At 42.5% G+C, this 16,336-nt stretch overlaps 1 protein-coding gene across 3 annotated transcripts in view; it reads left to right on the plus strand.

Annotated features, from left to right (window-relative positions):
• The window catches only part of LOC126484557 (uncharacterized), a 109,911-nt gene that overhangs the window by 380 nt on the left and 93,195 nt on the right, over positions 1-16,336 (plus strand). The window lies entirely within an intron of this gene.

Below are 16,336 nucleotides of genomic sequence, written 5' to 3' on the forward strand. Positions count from 1 at the left end.
ATATAGATGCAGTTTTACTGAGGTTAGAATTTTGGTTTGTCTATTCAGGTTTAATTATTTCACAGGGCCGAAGGTCAGCGTTGCTGCCCTTATAAGATTTATCAGGTTTAATTATTGCTGTTGAGATGTTACATATGGTTCATGGTTCGTTATTTGATTAATATTATTGTGGGTTTAATGAGCAATCATCATTCCTTAATTTTTGTGGGGAGTCAACATTTGGCTCATTAGCGTTGTCCTTTATTTCTGCGGGGAGGTTACAAGGTTATAACTCAGGACGTCTGTAATCATATGTCTGTCGGTATGAGAAGGATTGTTTTATCTCATTTCCTTGTTTTTAACACCTGAAAATGGAATAATGTTGTCCCAAAACATGTTGTGGCAATAATCACACGATTGACAAATGGACTGAACATCCTCAAGAAAGAAACCAGTTGGTATCAAGCACACAACATAGGTCAACGACATAAAGGAAGGTGTGAATATCTTGAAACGGTTGGGGGCTGGTCATGACGCTCGAAAAAGAGATGGCAGCTGGTCAAAACCCGAGAACTAGATTGGAGCCTAGTTTACCAAAAAACACCAAGCGGAAGACAACTGGACAGATGACACAGAGATTTAAAGAAAGCAGCCAGACTGAACTGCCAACGGGGAGCTCATCGATCGTGATATGCAAATGATAATACGTTAATGGGCATGTACTTTGGCATGTGATAAAATGTCTTAACTCTTGTATCGATCGTGATGTTGATTTTTAAAGGCACCTGAAAGCGCTTGAAAAGACGAGTGCAATAATATACTGTGTGAAACTTTCTGGCAGATTAAAACTGTGTGCCGGACCGAGACTCGAACTCAGGACCTTTGCCTTTCGCGGGCAAATGCTGAACCGATTGAGCTACCCAAGCACGACTCACGCCCCGTCCTCACAGCTTTACTTCTGCCAGTACCTCGTCTCCTACCTTCCAAACTTTACAGAAGCTCTCCTGCTAAGTCAGGTCTCCGCAATATCCTTTCTTTCAGGAGTGCTAGTTCTGCAAGGTTCGCAGGAGAGCTTCTGTAAAGTTTGGAAGGTAGGAGACGAGGTACTGGCAGAAGTAAAGCTGTGAGGACGGGGCGTGAGTCGTGCTTGGGTAGCTCAGTCGGTAGAGCACTTGCCCGCGAAAGGCAAAGGACCCGAGTTCGAGTCTCGTCCGGCACACAGTTTTAATCTGCCAGGAAGTTTCATATTAGCGCACACTCCGCTGTAGAGTGAAAATTTCATTCTAGGAATATACTGTGTATTCATGTTTTTGAACTTCTTCACAAAAGAATCCGAAAAGCGTACTAAAATTTAGAAAACAACATGACCGGAGTTACCTATTGCGGTGACAACAGCGCAAGCATAGCTCTCAAGCCAGGCTCCGTCGTTATATGCAGCAAAATGGGACTAGGCTACTAAAGTAAAACCTCATTTCCTATATGACATAGATTCAGGCTCAACTACGATTTTTTAATGTGGAACTACGGCATATGCTAGCTTCTGGCGCATCAGATGAGGCTTATAAAAGGTGTCAAACGTGTATTCGTTTCGAGGTTTTTGTGGAAACAACCACAGTATCGCCAGGCAGTTTTCCATTTAAACCCTCCCCGTTGTCACTTATTTGTCTAAGTCGAAACAGAAACGTTGGTCATTCATAGTTCGTGATGATAAACAGCTCAGTCAAGGGAAAAAGGAAAGTACTGCATTAACATTTTTAGACTTGAAAATAATAATAATACCTGACCTACATTTGTCTGGAGACGCCTCACCTGAATGGTTCTTAAAGTAAACCAACTTCTGTCGGACAAATGTGTCTATAAATACTACTTAAATTGAAATGCGAATAAACTGAACAGTCTATTTAGGAAGACTGACGACGTGTCACCCACAAAATAAATACTTTTCTTGGCAAAAAGTAGTTTTACACTTTACTTAATATGTGCGCAATTTTTTTCTCATCAACCCAAGCACATTTGCAATCACTGTTCGAGAGATAGATGAGCAGATTAAGTACATTGAATGATATGCCGTTGCACGCTACGACGATTCGCGGGCGCGTATCGTCTGGCCTATTGGGGCTTCGTGATAGCTGCATCTTTCAGAGGTCCCCATAGAAAGAAATCAAGAGGGGTCAAACTCGGGAGACATGACCACCCGTTCTATTTCAGCATTCCGTCCTATCCAACATCCAGGAAATTTTTCGTTCAACTTTTGCTTTGCAACACGGGAAGAGTGAGCTGGACAGCCGCCATATTGGAACCACATACACCGCCGGATATCCAGTGGTATCTCTTCTAGCAGGGCAGGTAGAATGTTCGTAAGAAAATGTGCTTGCGTATTTCAATTTAACATCCCTGGGAGCAAGTAAAGTCCCGCGATGGAACTTTCGAAACCATTGGTTTACGCTTCAGGTTCATTGTTGTTGTACCTGAAAAAGCCAGCGTGGATTTTCAGCTGCCCAGTAGTTCATTTTACGTAAATATACACTGAAGCGCCAAAGAAACTGGTATAGGCATGCGTATTCGAATACAGAGATATGTAAATAGAATACGGCGCTGCAGTCAGCAACGCCTGTATAAGATATCAAGTGTCTGACGCAGTTGTTAGATGGGTTACTGCTGCTACAATGGCAGGTTATCAAGATTTAAGTGAGTTTTAACGTGGTGTTATAGTCGGCGCACAAGCAATGGGACACACCATCTACGAGATAACGATGAAATGGGGATTTTCCCGTACGACAGTTTCACGAGTGTACTGTGAATATCAGGAATCCGGTAAAACATCGAATCTCCGACATCGGTGCGGCCGGAAGAAGATCCTGCAAGAACGACGACTGCTGAGAGTCGTTCCGCGTGATAGAAGTGCAATCCTTCCGAAAATGGTGGGCCATCAACAAGTGTCAGCATGCCAACCATTCAACGAAACATAATCGATATGGGCTTTCGGAGCCGAATGCCCACTCGTATATCCTTGATGACTGCATGACGCAAAGCTTTACGCTCGCCTGGGCTCGTCAACACCGACATTGGACTGTTGATGATTGGAAACATGTTGCCTGGTCGAACGAGTCTCTTTCCAAATTGTATCGAGCTGTTCAAAAAGATTTCGGGCTTGCAGCCGGTCGTCGTAAACTTCATTGCACGATATTTCGGCTGGACAACTGCCAGCCGAACGAGGACTGACGCAGACGTTCTCCGCTCCAGCTTATATAGTGCGCTGATAGTACTGCCGCGCATGCGTTGCAATTGCGGAGACGGAAGGACCACACCGCCCAGAGGCAGCGCCCTTGCTGGTGGAACTGCAGTACTCAGCTGCCGTCGGTATTGTCGCTGGCCGCAGCTATCGAAGTCTTCTGGCGTCTTCGTCTCGAGCAAATTTCAGAGATGACAGGATTCCATGCGTTATTCAAGTGGTAACCACTGTCACGGTTCATTAGATTTCCCGCTATGTGTATTTCAACTGATTCTTAGGTAATCGAGTCCTAAAAAGTTGTTGCAGTGGCCAAAATCGAAGTTTTGTCGTACTCCATTGAACGTCCGTTACAAATACAGTGTTCCGCAACTGCAGACTTACTGGGTTGCGGTAGGCGAGTGCAACGTTGATGTTCTGTACAACGCTCTTCCACTGTACGCGTTGTCTGTCCTATATATGCCATACCGCATTGACACGGTATTTTGCAAATTCCAGCCTTCCGCAGTAGCAAATCATCCTTCACCGATCCCAGCAAATCCGAAATCTTAGAAGGCGGACGAAACAGCACTTTCACTTTAAATGATCGAGAATCCTTGCTATCTTAAAGGAGATATTTCCAACAAAGGGAAGAAAAGCTAGGGACTTGGCTGGCGCGTTGTCCTCAGCGCTTTGGTCCCGTTTGGACGCATTTGGTAATAAGGTTGCCATAGTCTATGCTTCTGCATTTACCACACGCACGTCAAAAAGACACGAATGCCATACTAATCCCTTGCCCACATGTCGTTGTTCATATACCCGCAACGGAGTCGCACTACGTTGCATATGCGCTGCAGCAAAGCCATCAAACGGATACTTTTTGATCGCCCCTGATAAATTTTTCAGCCTTCCCTATTTGGCCAATATCTGTTTTGAGAAATATCAGTGCACTTTAATGTTTGTTAAATTTTTTTCTGCTGCAAATAGTTATTATATGATAAAACATCTCGTAAGCGCCTTCGGTCCTCTGCTTGCCAGCATGTAGTGCAGTTCAGACAGAGGGATTTGTAAGCCAAATTTCATTGTGCGCTGTTTACAGGACACCGGAGCGAAGCCTTAACAAAAGGAATAACAGATTCAGTTATGACAACTGAAACGACTGTAGTGTTAAAAATAATCTTCACTACAAGGCGAAGCGAGCCCGCGGTAAGTGGAAGAGGAAAACAATAGCAATCCCGTTGAGAGATATTACCACACACGAAGGTTGTAAGCAACCAGTCGAGAAGACGGCTGTACAAACACATAAATATTGTCTTCTGAAAGTATGTCCGAGATAAGCGCGTCACAAGTCACGTGATTGGGCGGCCAAAGGCGGCCGATTGTGTTTCCGACGTACAAAGGCGCGGGCGGCCCGTGCCCGGCCGCAGATAAGATTAGGAACAAAGGACAGCGCAGTTGCAGCCCGTTCCCACATGCCTAATGGCACGGAATGTGGGGGACACGAGTTCCGCACTTCAACAGGGGTCCACAAGGGTCCACTAATCACCCTAAGGAAATTCCACAACTTTCCCTTCAGGTAAAAGAGCGTGCACATATTCTTGGGTGGAAGAAATCCCTGCGCTTTGCACAACGTTCAATGAGCGCCAGAGATCCCATTTTCGTTTTAAACTCTTCGCTTGAATCAGCTCAGCCTAATATGTACATTTTTTGCGAGTAACTCGAAAAGAGTACAAGCAGACCCTTACATCTGCATCTTCATGTATACTCCGCAAACCACCTTATCCTGTGCAGCGGAGAGTACTTTGTGCAGAATTCTCACTTTCTCCTATCCTTGCTATCCGCTGTAAGAACGACTGCTGGTAAGTCTACGTGTGAGCTCGAACCTCTCTAAGTTTAGGCTATAATCAACAGTCGAGATTGCAATAACATGTGTTTATTTACCGGTTTCGGCTTATCTCAAAGCCATCTTCACAATTTTTAGTCTCCTATGGCTGGTGCTCGCCAAAAATTCTGAAGATGGCTTTAACATAAGCCGAAACCGGTAAATAAACAAATGTTATTGCAATCTCGACTATTGATTGTAACCTATCAGATCGCTGCACTCCATAGACAATGTTGTCTAAATTTATGATCTCGAAGTTTACTTTCATGATATTTACGCGAGATAGGCATAACCTGAACCAATAAAAATGATGATTGATTTTATACAGAGCGATTCCGTCATGATGTTACAAACATCCCGGGAAGATGGAGAAGGGTAAATGTATCAGTCCGAAGAGTCCTGGTTCGGAAACGACTGAGTTGAAAGTAATAGGCGGAAACTGTTCTGATTACCCTGACAGTGGAATACTACTGTTGTTGCTTAGGTTGTGAGGTAGGAAAGTTTCAGAGGTAGCAGTATGGACTACAAGTGAAAAGTGTCCAGTAAAAATGAGCTCTAAAACGCATACCTCATGAGCCATGAGCACTTGTTTTCGATACTGTGAAACACGTCTCTTCCATTGCAATCTTTTCGGTTTGCTCATTTTTGGAAGAGGTAATAGGGACAAAAACAGGAAAAAAATGTGAAGTAAATGTGGGCTCTAAAATACGCACCTTAAGGCCTGTAGGCACTTGTTCAGTAGAAGAGTTGTGTTTCACAGTACCGAAGACGGACAAGTGCTCATAGCTTTTAACGTGTGGATTATAGAGCCCAAATTTATTGCACCTTTTTTTCTTCTTTTGGTCCATACGATCACCTCTGAAAGTTGCCTGCCCAATGTTTGCAAGAACAGTACCATTACAGGATTCCACCACCATAATACATGTATTCCACCGCCAGGGTTGTCAGAAGGATTTTCGACTCGGCCGTTTACGGACCAAGGTCCATTGCCTCAAATTGTTACATTTACCCTCTTCACTATTCCTGAAAGTTCCTATCACCGTACGGAATCACCCAGTAGGAACAACTGAAATGGGTGAGTAGAGGACAATAAAACAAGTAAATACAGTAATCCCTATAAACATAGGTCTAGAAACCAATGGGTTCCCCAATACGGCGTATGCATAAATGTAGTTATGTCGTCACTACATTATTAATGTCTGTGGCTACGTTCATACCGAACACCGCAAGTGAGGCGTGAATGAGAAAGCGGGAAACTGCCCTGGTTTAATTTTATCATCATTCCGGATACCCAAGTGCTGGTAAATAGCGTTTCGACGACAAGTCGCTCGCAAATACCGTGGCCCCCCAGGTACACAGAATTGAGCCCACTGGATTTCTGTATGTGTGTGTGTGTGTGTGTGTGTGTGTGTGTGTGTGTGTGTTAGGGGGGGGGGGGATATTTAAAAGCTTTCGTGTACTGCGGCCCTGTTGATAGTGTCGATGAACTCCGGGAAAGCATTGTGGGTGGTCATCGATGCGTTCGGAACAAGTCTAGGATTTTTGAAGGTCTATGGGCATCGATGAGGACACGTGCTGAAGACCTTCCCGTGAACGATTACCATGTGGAGCATTTGTGATTTGTTTGTCTCCAACTGCACATCTGCATTGTGGATGCTCAGCGATTCTGTTACAAGTTTTTTATGTACTTGATCGTAATACACCGTGTCGGGGAAACTGTTTGTTTCTGGACCTGTGTTTATTAGGATCATTTGTTTGTGTCATTGACTACTACTCGGCCCTTTCGTTTGCACCGGTAATAGTCAAACGCCCTGCACTTTGTGACTCTTCTACAAAGGATTTTAACAGCAAACCGCAGCGTAATTAACAACACCTCTTGTAGAGTCTACCAATGGAGTGGGATGAGCATACCCGCCACGCTTGAGCGCTTACTAAATGAACCTGTGATGAAACGAGCTACTCTTATTTGGACCTCTTCTGTTTCCTCTAACAAGTCTATCTGGTACAGGTCCCATACCGACGAGAAATATTGAATTAGTGATGGAACGAGGATTTTGTAAGCTATCTCCTTCGTGGGTGTTCAACACTTCCTGGGTATCCTTCCAGTAATCTGATTTTTGCGAATTTGTAACAGTTCTACGGAGAAACGCTTGTATAGAGAGGGAATGTGTTGATGTCTGCACGGAGCCCAGGACTTCGCAGATCGTGGACAGGGTGTTTCAGAAGTGGAATACAACGGCCTGTCCGCCGCTACCTGTGACGTTTTCTGGGAGAGGCCAAAGCCCATTGATGTTATGACTTAGTAACATCGTTACCATCACACTGTAGTGCGGAACAGCTTATTAGGCGAAAATGTATGGGCAATAAGCATGATTCCGCCGATTCTGGAGCTAAAGTCTTTCAAGAAAATAATTTACTGATGAATGATGCAATATTTTACTTGCAGATGAGAGCAGGGGACCGAATGACAGAATACTGGTGTTTGCCAGCAAAAAGGGAAAACCATGTTTATCAAACTAAGAATCATTCTTTGTGGATGGAACGTTCAAGAGTTCGAGCAACGAGTTTGGACAGTTGTTTATCACCACGCCGACCTTAATAGTTCTTTGGAGGAAACAAACCCCATACCAGTTGTTTACGCCTTGCTGAAAAATAAAAAGCTAGAAAGATATGAAGGTTTTTTAAAGCTATTAAAACTAACGTGCCTGGGTGGAACCCTGTATATCTTAGGGTGGACTTCGAAATTGCCGACGTCCAAGCAACTAACAGTTTGTTTCTGTTTCCTGGAACAGAGATTACTGGCAGCAATTGTCATATTAATCAATGTTTGTGAAAACAAGTTCAGTGGTGTGGCCTTGTTCCAGCCTATAAGGAAAACTAGGAAAGAAGCTGCCACATAAGAATATGTTCTGCCCTAGCCCATCTTCCCTTGGAAATGTTGGATGATGGTTAGCTGTGTATTCAGGAGAGCACGCATGAAAACCAAAAGCTTCAGGACTTTTATGACTATTTTGTGGACCAGCGGCCGGATAACGAACGTATGCAAATAGGGATGTGTAATTGCAGTGGAAGGCGCCATCGCACTAATTAAGTCTCAGAAGGATTGAACCGAAGAATAAATACATTAATATCAGAAGTTCATCCGAATGTTTAGTCTTTAGTGAGAAATATTCGAGAAGATGCAGAGTACCACAGCCACCAGTTTACCGACTAATTCTAAACCTTGATGGGAACAGAAGAAAAAAGTCAGCAATGAAGACTGACGAAACGATTGTAAAGGCTTAAAAGAAGTCAGTAGTGAACACTGACGAATCGATTGCAAGGACTTTAAAGAAACTCCAAGCTTCAAATCATTTCTGACTTGCGTGGCCTACTCACAGAAGTTACAATGACGCAGAAAACATCAGAATCATTGAAACATTTGTAATTATTGAAAAGTAATTTAATATAGTCATTGGTAATGTTGTAAATATTGTAAATAAATTTAATGGGGGATAGAAAGAGGCTACCTCCTTCTGGTGTTTCTTGGAAACGACAAAAAATCGGCTAACTGTTTCTTGAAATTTGCAAAATATTCCCTATTGAAGACTGACAAGACTATCTCAGAGGCCAAGCTTTTTCTGCGAATTAATCGCATTCGCTTTGCAAGGTTCTTAGAATCAAAATCTGTGTGGGCGGACACCGAATACAAAATCTATGCAGCGGAAACGCAGGCAAACGTCAAGCAATGAAATAAATACTTTCTCCCTCCGTTAGAATATGAGCAAACCAGCATGAAAATACCAAAGACAAAATAAATTATCATAAAATAGTGACTGATCGCAGTTTTGCAGTCTTTCAACATATGTTAAAACTAGTTTCTAGTAACACATGTAGACTGCAGTAGGCCTGCTCGCGGTAAAATGGGATGGTACAAATTTTGAGCACGAAACAAACAAAACTTATCCGAATCTGCGGAAAAAATCAATATTTGGGTCAACATTTGTAAAACTCTTATTCCTCTCTCGCAAACCCCACCCTATGGGAAGAGAGGGAGAGTTTTAGTTTTAGCGAATGAAAATTTACGAAGTAAATAAGTATTTCTTATTTATCCGTAACCATTTTCCAAGCAAAAATGAGAACATGGATTTTCTTGAATTACAGCGCCAACTACCAAGAATCAAAGCAAATGTTTAACACAAAATGTATGTAGTTTTTTTTATGTAGAATCTGATTCTGCAATAAAAATGGGGGTTCCCAGGGGGCTGGGGTGGCGGGCTAATTTTAGCACCAGCAGATGTCACCCTCGAAAATAATCAACTTTGGATTCTACACATTTGTCGTGTGAAGCTTATTTTTCAAGTTATTCTGGTTTGTCAACCTAAAATTTACACCCTGTATACCCAAAGTGCGGCGTTTGGGTTGATTGTAGTTTCATAGCAAAATTAGTCTCGTCACCTTCTGTTTCTTCAATGTTAGCTTTCGCGACTTTAGAAGTCTGTAGCTACGATTATGTCGATATTTAAACTTACAAGTACATGTTGCTTTATTACGCACTGAAGAGAACGAAATCCGCCGACGGAAGCTCACTGGCAGATGTACTAGCTTGGCTTCGAATTAGCCTTATTCAAAAAATGGTACCAGACGTTGATTCGTTAGTGAAAAGTAAAATAAGTAGTATTCATTGACATTCTGTGTTTTTATGTTTAACGTTTAAATAAAATGGCAATGCAATATAAGATTGTCAATTTAAATTTGTCCTTAAACGGCAGTCATCATAAGGCTACAATAGTCGTAAGAAATACCATGCTTCTTACTTAGCTGCAACCCCTCTCCCCCTCTCCCTCCAAGCCCGTTCTTTGCATCGCCAAAATATTACAAGAGATGATGAATTTCATTGACACTTCTCATTATGTTGAATTTCATTGCAAGTTCTCATTAATACAACAGTCTTCAAAACAAATTTGCCACGAAACGTTAATGAGCCATCCTGAAAAGGTACACGGTTGGCTCACTGCTGTGGTTAGAGCGCGGGCCAGCTCACACGAATAGCTGTGCTGAACTGCTAGACTTGTTAGTGCGCCTGTACCTGTGAAAAGCCGGTTAGCCCGACAAGAGCCCCGGGCTCCGTGCAAGTGTCAGTCCGAGCAAGTGTTCCAGTTTTGGCACCTTCCTCAACTGCGATTAGTTTCATGAAGTCATTCCATTCTCACACTTGGCAATATAGTGTTGCCTCCAGTTCCGTGCCAAAAACTGCCAAGAAGACCAGAGAAATACAGGTAACAAAATTGTGCAATGGCAAAGTGGTGAAAAGATCATATTGTACTTTGTGAAGTACATAGTTCAAAAACGTTGTCATCAGTTAAAAACTATCATTTGAGTAAAAGTCCTTACAATTGAAACTCTTTATTATATACTTTTTCCTTTAAACAGTCTTTTGTCATCCTTCTCAAAGTTCGTATATTTGCGATAACAATTTTAATTTTTTAATTTTTATTACAAAAATGTTCGCGGGGTGCCCAAGAGAAAATAGTAGATCTGCTGCTAGTTGTGAAATTCGTATATTGGTGGCAGGACAGCACTGGGCAAGTTGAGAAGCTCTTGTGTTGAGCAGGTAAAAATTGGGGAGTTCATGTGAGCCGGGCGGCGTCTCCACTTTGCCCCATAACGCTACCGGCCTACGCTTCACAAACACTAAGACACTCACTTGCGAATTAACTTCTCGATTACCGATAATTTCAAAATATATTACAAGTTTTTGTCGATATCTTTTTTTTTAATTTTCTGGCTTTCGGGACATGCCAGTACAGCCATCTCAGTGTTGGAATGTCAAATACAAAGATACGAAAGGCAATACAACACTCACTCCCCGAGCAGAGAAAATCTCTGATCAGGCCGAGAATCGAACCTCTGGCGCCTTCGGTTAGCAAACGGTCACGCTGACCGCGCAGCTACTGCGATGAGCACCGGCATCTTTACTTGTGAACTTCTGCGACAGATTAAGACTGTGAACCGGGCAAGTACGGAATCCAGATACGTGTTCTTGTGTGTTTACTGTTCTTTCAGGTGAAACTCCGGAGAAACACTACGATCGGCCTCAATTCTCAGCTTTGGCTTTTAGGGCACAACATTACTTTCGTAACCGTGACAGTGACGAAAATGCCGCTAAATCCTGTAACAATATTTCTGCATGGTTTTATTTATGAAGTTGGTTGGTTGGTTGGTTGATTTGGGGAGGGGACCCACCAGCGAGGTCATCGCTCCCATCGGTTTAGGGAAGGAAGGGGAAGGAAACATCCCGGCATTACCCTCAAGCTATTTAGGGAAATCATGGAAAACCTAAATCAGGATGGCCGGACGCGGGTTTGAACCGTCGTCCTCCCGAAAGCGAGTCCGGTGTGCTAAGGTTTATATAGGCTACTCAAATTATGATCGTCAAAAGCAGCGCAAGTGCACTGCATAATGAGTTTAATTGACAGAAACATAACATACGCTTCTACCTAGTCGCTACTGCGTATAGAGGGTGCTCCCACACATTCCCATTACATAGTATAAAACACAGACAATAATGCCATAAGCCTCTGGTGGAGTGTAGTGTTGTCTACGCAGAACTCGCAACACTAGAAACATTTGGCGGAATTCAAGAAGACCTGCAGCGGATGAACACTTGATCCAGGGATTGGCAGTTGACACTCAATATAAACAAATGTAACGTATGATCACACAGTGTAGGCTTTCAAGGCCGGTACTGACTTCACTTAAAACTTCTGGGCTGATAGGCCGTGGTCGATGCATAAAACTTCACGCTAACGTACCACGCAAACGACGCACTTTCAAAAATGACTTCCTTTTCGAAATTATACCACGCAAACGACGCATTTTCAAAAATGACTTCCTTTTCGAAATTATACCTATTCGTTCCCTACTATAATCCACTAAAATATATGACTAAAAATGTAGGAAGAAATTTTGAACTGAATCTAATCTGCAACACATCTTCAGTAAAATCTTCAGTTCGTCAGTAGATGGAAAGAGAGAATCGCGTTTCCAAAACGTCGTTCTCACATTGCGATCTTAAGTGACAAGAAAATGGAGAAGATTTTATTGAATGGACACCCTATTTCAAGACTTCATTTGTAATCATCTCGCCTCGCACATGGAACACTAATAGATAATGTGTGATAAAACTTTTATGGCAAGTTGAACGTATGTGTTTATAACAGGCAAAATTGCGAAGATTACAGAGCTGAAACGTTCGGTCTATTATCTCTATGTAATACATCGAACGGTTTTAACCGCACCATCTCGTAACAACTTTGAACTCTATGACGATAGAGAAATCGTGTGATAACTTTTAGGCTTTCCATGAAGCACCGATGTTGCGAAATCCGTAATGTGGTGAAGGAAGCATACAAATTATTTCAGACAATTTAAACGACACAGTGAAAGCTAAATGGTTAGAATTACAGAACGCTCTAGGAACAGCGTTAAAATTTCATGTTATCGACGTGTGCAGATATGCCCATTATCATAATCTTGCCAAAATTCGATATCGACAAAAAGAAAATCAATGCGTCGTTGGGAATGAATGACGACCGGACAATCCGGAAACACTACCATACGTGGCATGCCAGCGAGATGCGGCCACATCAAACAACGACGGAAGTTAAGCAACGTCGGGCGACGCCACTATTTGGATGGGTGACCGTCCGGGTACGTTGCGTGCTGTTGACAATTTCCTCTTTGCCTTCCGCCAGAAGGGATAGGAGGAGCGGTAGTGAAATGTCCTTGATCACCAGTCTTTGCGCAAAAGTCCCTTGTTTAAATTCCAAATCTCTCCCCAGTGATTCATGAAATAAGGGCAATCGACACTGTTGGTGGTGATCCGTCCGTCGGATGTGAACGTTAACCTCGGCGGCACCCTTGCTGCTATTCGAGAAGATTAGGCTATGAGCAGGCTCAGAGCTTCACCATCTCCCTTCTCTCATCATCTCCAACATTAACATGACACTACACTACACTATACTACACACACGGGCACACACACACACACACACACACACACACACACACACACACACACACACATTACGGTCGCCTACACCTAACAGATACACTTATCCACACGACCCTCATACTTCGCGACGGAAAGGTGCGTGCGGGCGGGAAGGAACTGATATATATATATATATATATCAGTTCATGACATCCAGTCTTACAAATTTACTGTCACTAATGGACACACGTCCAGATCGTCCGCTCTCAAAACTCCGCCATCTCACTCCCCACATCCACCACTGCTGGCGGCTCACCTCCAACTGCGCAACGCTACGCGCTGTTAACAGCCAACTGCCCAACACTACAATATCAAAATCCAACAATGCAAACCAGCCACAGACTGCACACAGCACAGTCAGTGATTTTCATATGGAGCGGGTCGGTCAAATGTCCAGGGGGCAGGACATTTATAAATGGGCGTTCACCCAGGAACTTTCCAAAGCAGTTTAAAATGTCCAAAATGTGGACATTTATAAAAAAAGTACTTTTTACAGTTTTTACTGCTAGAATGCGAAATTTACCAATTGAAATAAGGGATTGGATGATACTCCCGATATTGAAAGTTAGTAAATGTTTACACTTTAACCTACGTATTCATTTATTTCCTTTATTACTAAGAACGAAGGGAAAGAAGTGATAAGCCTTTTGTTTTTTTCTAGCATTCCAACTTGCTGTACCGAAGAATGGCTTGTGTTGCTGATAGTTTCTTATCATTTATAACGTCCTTTTTCTTCTTACCAGTTCTCTCTCTCTCTCCCTCTCCCTCTCCCCCTCCTCTCTCCTCTCCCCCCCCTCCCTTCCCCCCTTCCCATTCCCTGACACACACACACACACACACACACACACACACACACACCGCGCTGAACAGCTGTGTAGTGATAGCCAGTAAAAAAAAATTGTCCTTAGGTCATAACTTTGTAATGTAACACAGTATACAATCTGTGTCAAATCTCGGAATATTATTGAAGAGTGATTAATGATAGCAAAATTATAACTGAATGCATTATACAGCTGGCATGTGTTTCTTGATGAAGAACGTATTCTTAAATTTTACAGTTTTGAACATGGCTGTTACTCAGCAACCGTATACCAGTTTCAGTATAAAATTAAACAGCCAACTGATTGCACATAAACGTTAGGTACATTGATCTAGGTTTCGACATCGGCTAAGGGTGTCTTCATCAGAATGAACAGTTGCTAAATCATAAAGCTACACTGCTAAAAACCAATAGTAAGAACAGCTGCTCACAATTCTGTTGCTTTCTAGCAATGTAATATTATGAGTTATCAGCTGTTCATGCTGATGAAGACACCCCTAGTAGGTGTCGAAACCTATGTCAATGTACCTAACGTTTCTATTCCTTAAGGGGAGGTTTACTATCTTTGGCCCGAAAAAAGCATGTTCTTTGAGAATTTTTTTCTCGGGATGTGTTATAGATATCATTGTCAAATTTGGTCAAAATGTTTATTGATATTTTCTCTACAAACTGGAATTTTTTCGACCGGAAATGTCGAAGAGCAAAGGCGGAAGCGCCCTCGGCATGAAGCAAAATTTCGATGTAGACCTCTACGCGCGGTATGTCACTGATCAACCGGCTCGTCTGAAATCAAAAATGAGTTGACGTTAGCGATGCATATGAGATTCTTTAGGAGTTGTACCTCGCATAAGTTATTTGGACCATAGGAAACAAAATGGCTGCCACTTGAAAAAAATAGGGTTTTTTCATCGATTTTTCGACTTCGTTGGCCAAGTAAAAATATTTATATTTGATGGATCTGAATAAAAGTGGTACAACTCCTAGACAATTTAGTTACCTTCGCCGGAAACAAAGAATCATTCCGATCGGTTCGTTAGATTTGAAGTTTCCATACCACGCGATAAAAAAAAAATTCATTACGAGAAAAACTCATTTGAAGTTTTGACTACATATAAATGCAATATTATGCAACTTACGTTCAATCTGCTATTCCGGGTCCATAAACTCGTCCTTTCTCTTTCTCATAGAGGGCGTTCTGCTCGATCTGGGCTATACTGCGCTGCTCCAGAGCCGCTCGTACGGCCGGTGACAAGCGGTTTTCGGCCCCTTGAATCTACATCTACATCTACATCCATACTCCGCAAGCCACCTGGCGGTGTGTGGCGGAGGGTACCTTGAGTACCTAAGTTTGAAGTGTGTCAGAATAAGTGATGCATTATTTTATTCTTCTGTTTTTTTCCTTCGTTAGTTACAGATCCTTAACACAGGTGTATTCTAGAAGGCACTGACTCTTGGAACCAACGTACAGGCATGTCTAGAAGGCTATGGTTCGAATGTAAACAAATATCTGAGAACATATGATTTCGGAATTTCATACGCATCTGGTTTTGTAGTTATTGTGTGTTGTTTTATTTCTATGTGTGTGTTTCCTGTGCTACAAATGCCGAGAGTAAAGAAATTTAGCCCCAAACGAATGTTTCACGGGAACCAGTTTCAAACACAACCGAAAAATACACATCAGTTGCTTCAAAAGTCGCCTGCGAAAACTGTGAGTACAGGCAGTACTTCTAGACGTAAACTTTCGCTTTCTGAATGTAATAACAACAACCCTAGTAGTATTGTGAGCAGCAGTAACGACGGAAATGTTATTGTGAACCTAAATATACTGTCAAGAATTTTGAAGAGTGCTGTGAGAAGTACTGCAATTGTGAAAATAGTATTGTCGTCTCTGAGGACATTTCAGCAAGGAAGGGTCTTTCATGTCGGTTAGTGATTGGCTGTAACTCGTGTAAGATGCACAGTGACACTATGACATGGCCAGTAACTGATAGTCGACATTAAAGCGTAAATATTCAGCTTGATTATGCAATGCGATGTATTGAAAAGAGAAGGAGTGCAGCACAGATTTTTTGTGCTGTGATGGATTTGTATGCATCGGCACTAAGGTTTGACAGATACAATAAATTAGTGCATAATGCTTTATGTGTTGTGAGTGAACATTCAATGAAAAGAGCAGCAGAAGAAGCAGTAGCCCCGTCTTAGAATACAGACATTGTAGCAGCATTTGATGGATCGGTGGTCGTCCGAATGCCTGGCGAACTGCGTCGAATAGAGTCCCAGGGTGACGTTCATCGTTGTCGTGGTCTTCAGAGTTGCTGAATACCTTTCGTTGAAGCTGGTCACTGCCAGGAAAGTCGCAATCTCCACAGTCTTCACACCAGAATGCAAATGCTTGGGGATTAACTTCCAAAC

Source organism: Schistocerca serialis, chromosome 6 (genome assembly GCF_023864345.2).
Source record: "Schistocerca serialis cubense isolate TAMUIC-IGC-003099 chromosome 6, iqSchSeri2.2, whole genome shotgun sequence".
Lineage (NCBI taxonomy): Eukaryota > Metazoa > Arthropoda > Insecta > Orthoptera > Acrididae > Schistocerca > Schistocerca serialis.